At 41.6% G+C, this 12650-nt stretch overlaps 1 protein-coding gene across 2 annotated transcripts in view; it reads right to left on the bottom strand.

Moving 5' to 3' along the window:
• The window catches only part of LOC124864934 (axin-1-like), a 54295-nt gene that overhangs the window by 41018 nt on the left and 627 nt on the right, over window positions 1-12650 (bottom strand). The gene's annotated exons all lie outside the window — the stretch shown is intronic.

Genomic DNA, 12650 nt, shown 5'->3' with positions numbered 1-12650 from the left:
ATCATCTGACAGACCCTGGTAAAAAACATCAAACAGGGCTTCATTATTCCAAAAACAACTAGACTTCAAGGCATGGAAATTGATAATGTAGTCAGTAACAGGTCGAGAGCCCTGTCTGAGAGAGAACAGTCTCCTGGCAGCCTCTCTCTCAGATCGAATAGGATCAAAAACCCTCTTCATTTCATCAGAAAACTCTATAAATGAGTCACAGCAGTCTGCATCATTCTCCCACTCAGAAGTTCCCCAAAGCTTAGCTTTACCAGACAGTAGAGAGATTGTATATGCCACCTTGGCCCGTTCCAAAGGAAAGGCAGTGGGCTTGAGTTCAAATAGCAGGGAACACTGGGTCAAAAAAGGTCTGCATTGTTCAGGATCCCCATTAAAACGCTCAGGGGGGGGAAGCTTAGGCTCGTTGTTTGCGTTAGCCGTCGGAGTAACAGTAGAGGGGAGTGGTTGAGCAACTGAGGAACTAGCTTGGACCTGGGTGATTTTAAGAGAAGAAAGTCCCCGTAAAAGCTCCTGGACATTTCTTTCTAGGCCAGTAATAGCCCCCTCTACTTTAGAACACCAATCGGGATTCGGCTGTGGGTTCATACTGGCGAGATCGTACTGTAACGATGATGCAACTCAACCAGAACCCAAAACGCAGCCAGACAAGAGAATGGTTAACCAAAAGTTTTAATATAAAAAATAATAATAATAATTGGGTAGAAGAGGTTCCACTGAAGCGGTCAGACAGGAAGGACAGGAATGGAGGTTTATCAGGGAATTGAAATCCAGCCGGGGAGGAAGGGGAAGTGGACAACAGGAGGTCTTGGGGGTTCCAGGAACAAACAGGAGACAGAGAATATTTCCACCAACCAGATGCAGAAGCGGGAGACAATCCAAGGTAAGCACTGGAGGGTTTCAGGCAGGGATAGTCCAGTAATCCAGAGACAGAGTCAGAGACAGGCAGGTTTCAGCAACGTGAGGTCAGGACTTTTCCGAACAGCAGAAGGACAAGGCAGAAATCTGTGGTCAAAAAACAGGCAGGATCCGATAACCAGAAAAAACTCTCTTGAAACATGAATCAAGGCTTGAAAGCTGTGACAGAGGCAACAGACGATCTCGCACTGAGCTGGTGACAAGCAGCTGATTAAATAAGAGCAACCCAGTGCAGGTGAAGGCAATGAGTAATCAGCACAGTCAAGGTGAGCTGAAGGGCTGGAATCATGACAACTACAGGCTGATCCAACTTTGATGTAATGTCCTTAAAACAAGTCAAAATGAGGCTCAGTATTGTGTGTGACCTCCATGTGCCTGTATGACCTCCCTACAGCGCCTGGGCATGCTCCTGATGAGACGACAGATGGTCTCCTGAGGGATCTCCTCCCAGACCTGGACTAAAGCATCTGCCAACTCCTGGACAAGTCTGTGGTGCAACGTGACGTTGGTGGATGGAGCGAAACATGATGTCCCAGATGTGTTCAATCGGATTCAGGTCTGGGGAACGGGCGGACCAGTCCATGGCTTCAATGTCTTCATCTTGCAGGAACTGCTGACACACTCCAGCCACATGAGGTTAGCATTGTCCTGCATTAGGAGGAACCCAGGGCCAACCGCACCAGCATATGGTCTCACAAGGGGTCTGAGGATCTCATCTCGGTACCTAATGGCAGTCAGGCTACCTCTGGCGAGCACATGGAGGGCCATGCGGCCCCCCAAAGAAATACCACCCCACACCATTACTGACCCACTGCCACACCGGTCATGCTGAAGGATGTTGCAGGCAGCAGATCGCTGTCCACGGTGTCTCCAGACTCGGTCATGTCTGTCACATGTGCTCAGTATGAACCTGCTTTCATCTGTGAAGAGCACAGGGCGCCAGTGGCGAATTTGCCAATCCTGGTGTTATCTGGCAAATGCCAAGCGTCCTGCACGGTGTTGGGTTGTGAGCACAACCCCCATTTGTGGACATCGAGCCCTCATACCAACCTCATGGAGTCGATTTCTAACCGTTTGTGCAGACACATCAACATTTGTGGCCTGCTGGAGGTCATTTTGTAGGGCTCTGGCAGTCCTCCTCCTTTTCCTCCTTACACAAATGTGGAGGTAGCGGTCCTGCTGCTGGGTTGTTGCCCTCCTACGGCCTCCTCCACGTCTCCTGGTGTACTGGCCTGTCTCCTGGTAGCGCCTCCAAGCTCTGGACACTACGCTGACAGACACAGCAAACCTTCTTGCCACAGCTCGCATTGATGTGACATCCTGGATGAGCTGCACTACCTGAGCCACTTGTGTGGGTTGTAGAGTCAGCCAGAAAGCATAGGTACTGAGAAGTGGTCTGTGGTCCCCACCTGCAGAACCACTCCTTTATTGAGTGTGTCTTGCTAATCGCCAAAGATTTCCCCCTGTTGTCTATTCTATTTACACAACAGCTGTGAAATTGATTGTCAATCAGTGTTGCTTCCTAAGTGGACAGTTTGATTTCACAGAAGTTTGATCTACTTGGAGTTATATTGTGTTGTTTAAGTGTTCCCTTTTTTTGAGCAGTATATAAAAATAGAATTATTTGCCACTGTGGCAAATTACAGGCAGATTTTGCTTCCTGCATAATGCTTTTAAATCACTGGGTAAGGTGCCCTCCATTAGGTCTTATTGCTCCTGCAAAGAAAGGTGCTTCTCCTTCCTGGACAAGCCACCATATAAACCTTGAACTTATGGATATATGTTCAATTTGGAGACTTTGCTTTCACAGCTTTAAACTAGGATGACCATTGTAATATGCATTATTGCCTCAGATTGGTGTTCTGAATGGTGTTCAAGCTTGTCGCTTGATTTCTTTGATTTTTGTTAGTTTTTTACACACTCCTTCACTTCAAACATAGAAATGAACATAATTAAGATACAAACCTAAACACAGTTGAAATTAAATTGGCTTAAAAATCCAGAAATATTTTAAATACTTTTTAACTATCACCTAAGGGAAAAATTTCATAGTAAAATGAAAATTTACTTATCTTTACATCACACATGACATCTAAAGAACATTATCTAAAGTTTTACATTTGATAGGAGCACACCTACATTTTGATGATTTTTCTTTACTCAAATTATGCAAATTTTTTATAATTATGTCAAAACAGTTCACATCCATAAAAAATATGCCTGGATGACATGTATAGCATATGCAAAAGCTTCCTTCAGTGTCTTTAGCTCCTAATTCACAGTGCAAGAAAGCTTAGAATTTCAATTTGGAGTTACATACTGATGATTATTTCAGAATTAGTTTTTTTCATTTGTTTGTTTTGTAAACTTCTTTGCAACAACCACAAATCAAAAACTCACTCCAGCAAATGACTTAGAAGATGCAGATGATACCAAAGGGCTCCTGGTGAGTAGGAATGATGCAGAAAGAAATTAAAGGGCTCACAACTATCGGAAATGTTGAGAAAAAGTCATCTAAAGGTAAGTGCTGATGCTGATTTTGATTAACATCTGTAAGAACAAAATAAAGATATACCACCAAACTCATTGAAAAAGAAATATAAGTTAATCACTCTTAATGTGTAGCTGGTACACAAAACAGTCTAATAAAATATTCAGGAAAAAAAAATTATCTGCAACATCATCACAGAGGTCAACATGCAGTAAAGAAATGAACATCTGGATAGGCCACAAGCACCAACTCTTTAGTACTTGTTAAGTTTCTGAATAAATGTGACATTAGTGATGTTAAAAGCAAATATTTCTTGTATTTGGATGTTTCCTTCTCCAGCTAAATATTTTTGCAAATTAAAGGCTGGATTTTTCAATTATTTCTGAGTGAGACTATGCTATTGCTGAGACAGATTACTTCAAAAGGTCAACATATGTCAAAAGCAACATTGAATTTCAAGCATGATATATAAAATAACCATTTCATTGAGTTTTTGTTGTGGGGTATTGTGAACATGACTCAATTACATAATACTTAGTAAGTTGCTATCCGATTTTGATTTTTAATGCAATCAGATGTACAATTACATAAAGATACAATAAAAAAGGTTTTTGTCAAAACTTATATGACAACATTGAACACAATTGAACAACACTTGAAAAATTTCTATACAAGGTAAGTACTGCAAAATCGTTTGAACTTCAAAGAATGAAATCAATTTATAAAAACAGACAACCAGAAACTAAATGAACAGAAGTGATCAAAGGAAAATAAAAACTTAAGGAGTTCCAAACAGATGCAGGTCACTCTTCCCTTTCTTTTTGCAGTTTTGGATATTTTCGGTGCAAAGTACGATAACAGCCATCCGCCACATTTTGAACCAATATGCATCAATTTGTACTTGCCTTTGGGATGTTTCACAACTGCTTTGAAAACCAATTGAAGTAGTTCTACTTAATATATGGCATGCATTGTTTGTTAAGCCCAACCCGAACTGAACCATTGGTCCCGCCCCTCAGTGGTTGCTGAGTGGACCAGGCCACCGGAAAACGTCCTGGTGCTCCTGATGGCCAGTCCGCCACTGGCCTCACCCTAGTCTGTATAAATTGCGCTCAGACCAGGTAATCAGTTCCCATTTTTTCTTCAGTTTCAGCTGAGAGCAATGATTCTTATAAAGTTCTCAAGAGCAAGAAGAATGGCTAGCAGCAGAGCCATCCGCTTTTGCCCGGCATGTCGGACAGGCTAAATCATGAATTATGATCTGAATGCCATCTGGGACCTTACCACATGGGTCTAACCCTATCCCTGCAGCCCTCCTGCTGTTCGCGTTCTTCTCTCCACTAGAAGGAGAATTTCCCATAGCAGCCCGCTAGATGAAGATATATTCGATGCTAGGCGGGAATTGGATGATTCAATCTCTGAGGCAGGAACTGGTAGCACCTCTGCTCCCCTCCAGAGGACCTGGAGTTAGGTGCACCATCAGCCTATATTTGGGCCTCCCAATGTCGGCAACTGACCCACTTCTGGGGATGGGTGCAGTTGTTAGTGCGCTGTCTGACATCATAGCAAAGGTCATATGAGATGCCTTCAATGATGGTTCACCCTCCTGCGCATAGATCCTGTGTAACAGAAGAGGCAGATGATTTCTGTCCCTCCTTCAGAGGGAGCCGACCTAGCCCAGTGGGAAAAACCCCATATTCTGTCAGACAGAGTTTCCCTCAGCAGACCTGTGTCACACATCCCAGTGGTCACAGACATGTTACTGTCAGGATGGTGGGGGCATGTTTATCCCAGATGGTGGAGGAAAGTGGCCAGATCACACATAAATGTGCTGGAGCTCCTCACAGAGTGGAAGGTGACATAGCACTTTGCTACTCTGCTGCCAGATCATGTTCTGATCCACGCACACAACAGAGTTGCAGCAGCTTATATACACTGACAAGGGGCTCAGCTGTTAAAGAGGAACTAAGCCCCAAATCAACGTTTGCATGGCTACATTGTGCCGCACCCAATGTCTGTTTGTGCATTACAGAGAACTCTACAGGACAGCCGCACTCTGCTCAGCGCCTTTCACACTGGTTATACTATACTTCTTCTGGACTGGATTCTCCAGAGAAGCTCAGAGCTTTCACATCCTTTTTCACCTTAAACCCACTAGCGAAGGCCTTAAAGGGCAAAGCCTATACCAAATAGAACTCTGGTATCGTTTTATAACCCCAGATTCTATGAGTATAGACGCAACCCTTTAAGCTCTGGGCCTCACTGGTTCCTAAATGGCTGAAGAAAAAATCCTATTTGGTAACCAATTACCTGGTCTGAGCCAGTTTATATAGACCAGGGTGAGGCCCACAATACATGGACGTGGACTAAAGTTTTCAGCGCTCGTGCTCGTGCACATACGAAGGGATAAACCCTCTAGCAATAGCCTTAGATGACTGTGCCTATACATATAGAATCAAGGGTTACAATACCAATACCAACGTTTTTTTGTCGGGTTCTGGAGTTGCTGACTTTATTTTGTGCCTGCTATTAGCTACGCTTCACCCCTAGGTGCCGCTTGTGCTCTGTTGGGTAGGACAGGTGTTTCCCATCTCCGTGATCAGCTGGGAGGTTTAAAAGGAGCATGCTGCCAGCACTTCGACGCCTGAGTGTTTTGCCTCAGTGGTAACATTCAACTGGCCAAGTTTGAGACTTTCATGTTTTTGCTAAGCCTAGACTTATCAGTTTTGCCCTTACTTATTTCCAGGTTCAGTTTTGGACACAGCTCAAGCTCCTTTGGAGGACCTACCTGACTTCGCCTTCCATGTCAAGATTTCAAGTTTGGATTCCCAGTCAAGTTCTGCTGGCAGCAACCGGACTCCATACCATCAGCTTCCTCCGAGCAAACTCTGTCCACCCTCCAGCGAGCGGCACCTCTGGACTCCGTCTGAAAGGAAGCACCGAACCTAAGTTCTGATCCTTGAGAAGGATCAATTAAATCTACGTAACCAGGATTACCAAGCTTACCCGACTTGGAACCTTATTCCTCCGGCAAGCCATCTTAACCTACAAACTGTAAGATACCTAACGCAGCAAATCCTCATTGTTACAATCCACCACTTATCTGTTACCTCTTCAACAACAATGATAACGCTGCCTCCAACAGCTCCAGCAGAAACAACCAACCAGTTGGCTGAAAAAGAGAGGCCATCACAAAAGGTCTCCCTGTCGAAATCCACAGGAGAGGTGCCCCCCCCAACAACTAAGTCATATAAACTGGATTTATTGAACATTAGATCTCTGTCAGGAAAATCATTTTTAATTAATGACTTCATTACTGACCACGATCTTGATGTTATGATTTTAACAGAAACATGGTTACATGAATTTAATGAAGCTCCCATTCTGATAGAGTCGATGCCTCCGAACTACAATTTTCTTTGTGAGAGCAGACAGCAAAGAAAAGGTGGAGGGGAGGCCACTTTGTTTAAAGATTTACTAAAGTGTAAAAAGTATTTCTGGGCAAATTTGACTCTTTTGAATATTTGGCTCTCCAGGTAAAGAGAACCATGTTCTTGAATATTTACAGGCCTCCTAAGACCAAAACAAACTTTATCAGTGATTTTAATTAGCTTTTATCTGTGATATGTGTTGATTATGACTGTTTAATTATTGTGGGAGTGTTCAACATTCACATGGACAATTCTGAAGACAGAAGTACAATAGATCTATGTGACACTCTTAAAAATTTTGGTTTGACTCAACATGTTAAGCAGCAAACGCACAAACAGGGACATATTTTGGATTTGATCATCACTAAGGGTCTAAACATTTCCAAGATGTTGCCCTATCTGACCATTTTTCTGTTATTTTTGAAAGCATCATCTGCAATTACTCAGTTTGCCAAAGAGACATGATAAGAAAACGCATCTTTAAGGACGGTGCTGCTGAAACCTTAAACCAGATTTACTCTTCTACCTCCACTTTGCCCTGTAACACTGTAGATGAGCTGGTAGATAACTTTCATTCTAAAATCTTGGATATCATTGATTCAATTGCTCCAATTAAAGTGAAAGTCGTTTCTGGGAAGAAAATGTTTCTGTGGAGAAGTGCTCCACCAGTCAAAAGTGAAAAACTGAAGTGTCGAAAAACTGAACGCAGGTGGCGAATAAAGCTTTTCTGATTCTGATTCTGAAAGACTGGATTCCAGGTTCACTATATTATCTATAAAGAAAGACTAAACAGATATACCCTACAACTGAAAAATGCAAGGAAATCTTTCTTTTCTGAGATCATGAGCAAAAACATAGACAATGCTCGTGCATTATTTGCCACGGTCGACAGGTTAACAAACTCTCCTCTATAGCATCTGAACTCCACTCTACCAGGGCCTGCAATGAATTAGCTAAATTCTTTACTGAAAAAACCCAAAACATCAGAGGGTCAGTCAGCACATCCACATCAACTCCAGTACCAATCTTGTCTCCAACTAGAACTGATTTCGACAAAATTTCCCAATTTCACCGAATAAACTACAAAAAAAAAAAAATCATACACCAACTAAGCTCTTCTTCCTGCTGTCTCGATGTTTTACCCACAGCTTTCCTTAAGAAAGCTTTTCCGGTCATAACATCTGATTTAACACAAATAATAAACACGTCCCTTTTGTCAGGTGTTTTTCCCCAGGCCCTGAAAACAGCAATTATCAAACCTCTATTGAAAAAGAGCAACTTGGACAAGCTGCTACTGCAGAACTACTGGCCTATATCAAACCTCCCCTTCATCAGCAAGATTACTGAAAAAGCTGTGTTGCAACAGTTAAACAACTTCCTGACAATGACCATTCGCATCGATGTCTTCCAGTCAGGCTTCCTTGCTCACCATAGTACAGAGACTGCTCTTGTCAAGGTGTTCAATGACATCCGTATAAATGCAGACTGTGGAAGAACCACAGTGCTGGTATTATTGGACCTTAGTGCAGCATTCGACACTGTTGATCACTCCATTTTATTAGAGTGCCTTGAAAACAATATCTACATGCTCCCCCTAACTCAGATTTTACAACAACAACGTAAGTTATCATAACTATGCAGACGACACACAGCTATACGTTACGATGTCACCAGGTGACCATGAACCCATTCAAGCGCTGGGTAACTGCTTAGAAAAAAATCAATCCATGGATGGGCCCAAATTTTCTTCAGCTGAATCAAAACAAAACTGAAGTAATAATCTTTGGACCAAAGGAAGAGCGTTTAATCTTTGGACCAAAGGAAGAGCGTTTAAAAGTTAGCACACAGCTTCAGTTAATACAGCTAGAAACCACCAATCAGGCTCGAAACCTGGTTGTAGTGATGGACTCAGACCTGAACCTTCAGAGAACATAAAGACAGTAACAAGGTCAGCCTTCTATCACCTAAAGAACATCTCCAGGATTAAAGGACTAATGTCTCAGCAGGACCTTAAAAAACTAATTCATGCATTCATCTTTAGTAGAATTGATTACTGCAATGGTGTCTTCACAGGTCTGCCTAAAAAGTCGATCAGACAGCTGCAGTTGATCCAGAATGCTGCTGCCCGCGTCCTCACTAGAACTAAGAAAGTGGAGCACATCACCCCGGTTCTAAAGTCCCTACACTGGCTCCCTGTAGCTCACAGAATAGACTTTAAAATACTTCTGTTAGCCTATAAATCACTGAATGGCTTAGCACCTAAATACATAACAGACTTGTTGTCAGTGTATCAACCACCCAGACCTCTCAGGTCTTCTGGCTCAAATCTACTCTGCATACCCAGAACCAAACATGGAGAAGCAGCTTTTAGTTCTTATGCTCCACTAATCTGGAATAAACTCCCAGAAAACTGTAAAAGCGCCGAAACCCTAAGTTGCTTTAAATCAAGATTAAAAACTTACAGGTCCTTCTCAAAATATTAGCATATTGTGATAAAGTTCATTATTTTCCATAATGTCATGATGAAAATTTAACATTCCTATATTTTAGATTCATTGCACACTAACTGAAATATTTCAGGTCTTTTATTGTCTTAATACGGATGATTTTGGCATACAGCTCATGAAAACCCAAAATTCCTATCTCACAAAATTAGCATATCATTAAAAGGGTCTCTAAACGAGCTATGAACCTAATCATCTGAATCAACGAGTTAACTCTAAACACCTGCAAAAGATTCCTGAGGCCTTTAAAACTCCCAGCCTGGTTCATCACTCAAAACCCCAATCATGGGTAAGACTGCCGACCTGATTGCTGTCCAGAAGGCCACTATTGACACCCTCAAGCAAGAGGGTAAGACACAGAAATAAATTTCTGAACGAATAGGCTGTTCCCAGAGTGCTGTATCAAGGCACCTCAGTGGGAAGTCTGTGGGAAGGAAAAAGTGTGGCAGAAAACGCTGCACAACGAGAAGAGGTGACCGGACCCTGAGGAAGATTGTGGAGAAGGGCCGATTCCAGACCTTGGGGGACCTGCGGAAGCAGTGGACTGAGTCTGGAGTAGAAACATCCAGAGCCACCGTGCACAGGCGTGTGCAGGAAATGGGCTACAGGTGCCGCATTCCCCAGACCTGGGCTACAGAGAAGCAGCACTGGACTGTTGCTCAGTGGTCCAAAGTACTTTTTTCAGATGAAAGCAAATTCTGCATGTCATTCGGAAATTAAGGTGCTAAAGTCTGGAGGAAGACTGGGGAGAAGGAAATGCCAAAATGCCAGAAGTCCAGTGTCAAGTACCCACAGTCAGTGATGGTCTGGGGTGCCGTGTCAGCTGCTGGTGTTGGTCCACTGTGTTTTATCAAGGGCAGGGTCAATGCAGCTAGCTATCAGGAGATTTTGGAGCACTTCATGCTTCCATCTGCTGAAAAGCTTTATGGAGATGAAGATTTCATTTTTCAGCACGACCTGGCACCTGCTCACAGTGCCAAAACCACTGGTAAATGGTTTACTGACCATGGTATCACTGTGCTCAATTGGCCTGCCAACTCTCCTGACCTGAACCCCATAGAGAATCTGTGGGATATTGTGAAGAGAATGTTGAGAGACTCAAGACCCAACACTCTGGATGAGCTAAAGGCCGCTATCGAAGCATCCTGGGCCTCCATAAGACCTCAGCAGTGCCACAGGCTGATTGCCTCCATGCCACGCCGCATTGAAGCAGTCATTTCTGCCAAAGGATTCCCGACCAAGTATTGAGTGCATAACTGTACATGATTATTTGAAGGTTGACGTTTTTTGTATTAAAAACACTTTTCTTTTATTAGTCGGATGAAATATGCTAATTTTGTGAGATAGGAATTTTGGGTTTTCATGAGCTGTATGCCAAAATCATCCGTATTAAGACAATAAAAGACCTGAAATATTTCAGTTAGTGTGCAATGAATCTAAAATATATGAATGTTAAATTTTCATCATGACATTATGGAAAATAATTAACTTTATCACAATATGCTAATATTTTGAGAAGGACCTGTATAAATAAACTTGACTTGACTTGACTTGACTTGACATGCAGCCGATACTTTACTAAATTATGTACGCAACTGTTAAGTCAGCATTTTTACATGCAAACAAGTGGTCTCTCACAGAGCAAATATAGACAAAAACATATGAAAACATAAACTTTTACACTTTAAATTGGATAATTGAATCATAACTGCCCCTTTATTTTAACACTGCACCTCTTAAGACAAGGTTTTCACCAGCTGCTTTAAATTTAGGTCTTTCAGACCTTTTGTATTGATTGGTTATCTGCGAGTACTAATAAAAGGTGAATTATCAATCAAAGGAAACAACCCCATTTTACTTTTGGTGCATGTTTCACTAATACCAGCTGAGGCAACAAGTTAAGGCCTCTTTTATTTTTAGACACTGTGCTTGAGCTTTCAAGAGAGAAATCAGTAAATGTATGATTATTAAAACAAACCAAAAACAGGAAATTTAGCTGAACTTCGAACCAGTTACTTCAAAAATACAATTCACTACATATTATTTGCCGTCAAAACAAACCACTTTACTGAAACTTCCACTATCTTACAGGAAGTTGTACCCACAGTCAATCCAACAGCAACATGAAAGTCTTAAGGTGGATTTTGGTTTGATGTGTTTGATCAAATCAAAATCTAGCCCATTTGTTCAAGCCCATATGGGCAAGAGATGCCTAGCCCAAATGGGCATCAGAACCACAATCAATGGACATTTTCTGAAAATAATTTTCAATTCTAATAAATTATGCATGATATTTGAGCATTTTATGATCATTTATTCCCATAATTCCTGAAATATACCAACTACCAAGTGAAATAAACTGATAGGCTAAGCAACGGTTAAGTACATGGGTATCAAATTGTTTGTTTATGAGTATGTCATGTTATAGATGTGTGTTGGGCTGTAATCGCAACGTGCATGGAAGCTCTTCCTTCATCATACTATAGAATACTGTAACTTGGAACAATTCAGTGTAGAAAGTAAATTAAAAAGGACCCTTTTCTATTAACTGGAAATGAGGCCTCAAAGCGTATGGCCGATTGGAGGTCCATAGCATGCAGACGATACTAGATGAGCATCTGGGATAATTCTTTTGAATGTTTAGTCATTATTCAAACTAATTTGTAAGAATACTATATCCCTGACCAAAAAAAGCAATTATATCTCCCTACACAGTAAAAAGAAACGGTTATCTTTCAAAAATAAATCTCATGAAGTGTCCCTTTGTTTTCATTTATCTAGCTGCAGCAAAGTACCACCAGAAGACAACTTCATGTCTCCCAGTCTGGTCCATTCATGGCTCTTTTGTTCCACCTGTCACTGTGGATTTAGATTTTCTTGTAGGATTTGGCTGAAATAAGCTTATCTCAGCTGAAGACTCGCTGATGAACAAAAGCCCATTAAATCAGTTAGAAGAATGCTCTTATTCTAAGTTCACACAATAGAGATCTCTATTTTTCCAACTAGCTTTCTTGAAGAACAACAAATGATATTATGCTTTTTGCAAGTAACTTTGAACTGAGAATCGCTTATGATACAAAGTTTAACTGCAACAATTAAAAGGAGATGATTACTTATTGTTTAGACATTCGGGTTTTATGTAAAGAATGTTAGACCTATTCAGGGTTTGTTGAAGCTTTTGAAAATGATCCTAAGATTAATATCATAAGACTTTCAGAAAATGTATTCTGGAGTCCTGTCGCTGTTCTTTCTCAAGGCTGAATAGATCATGACTAACAAGTCTTGTAGTGTATTTGGCAC

This window comes from Girardinichthys multiradiatus, chromosome Y, assembly GCF_021462225.1.
Source record: "Girardinichthys multiradiatus isolate DD_20200921_A chromosome Y, DD_fGirMul_XY1, whole genome shotgun sequence".
NCBI classification, from domain to species: Eukaryota; Metazoa; Chordata; class Actinopteri; order Cyprinodontiformes; family Goodeidae; genus Girardinichthys; species Girardinichthys multiradiatus.
This window is presented reverse-complemented; position numbering and strand designations above follow the sequence as displayed.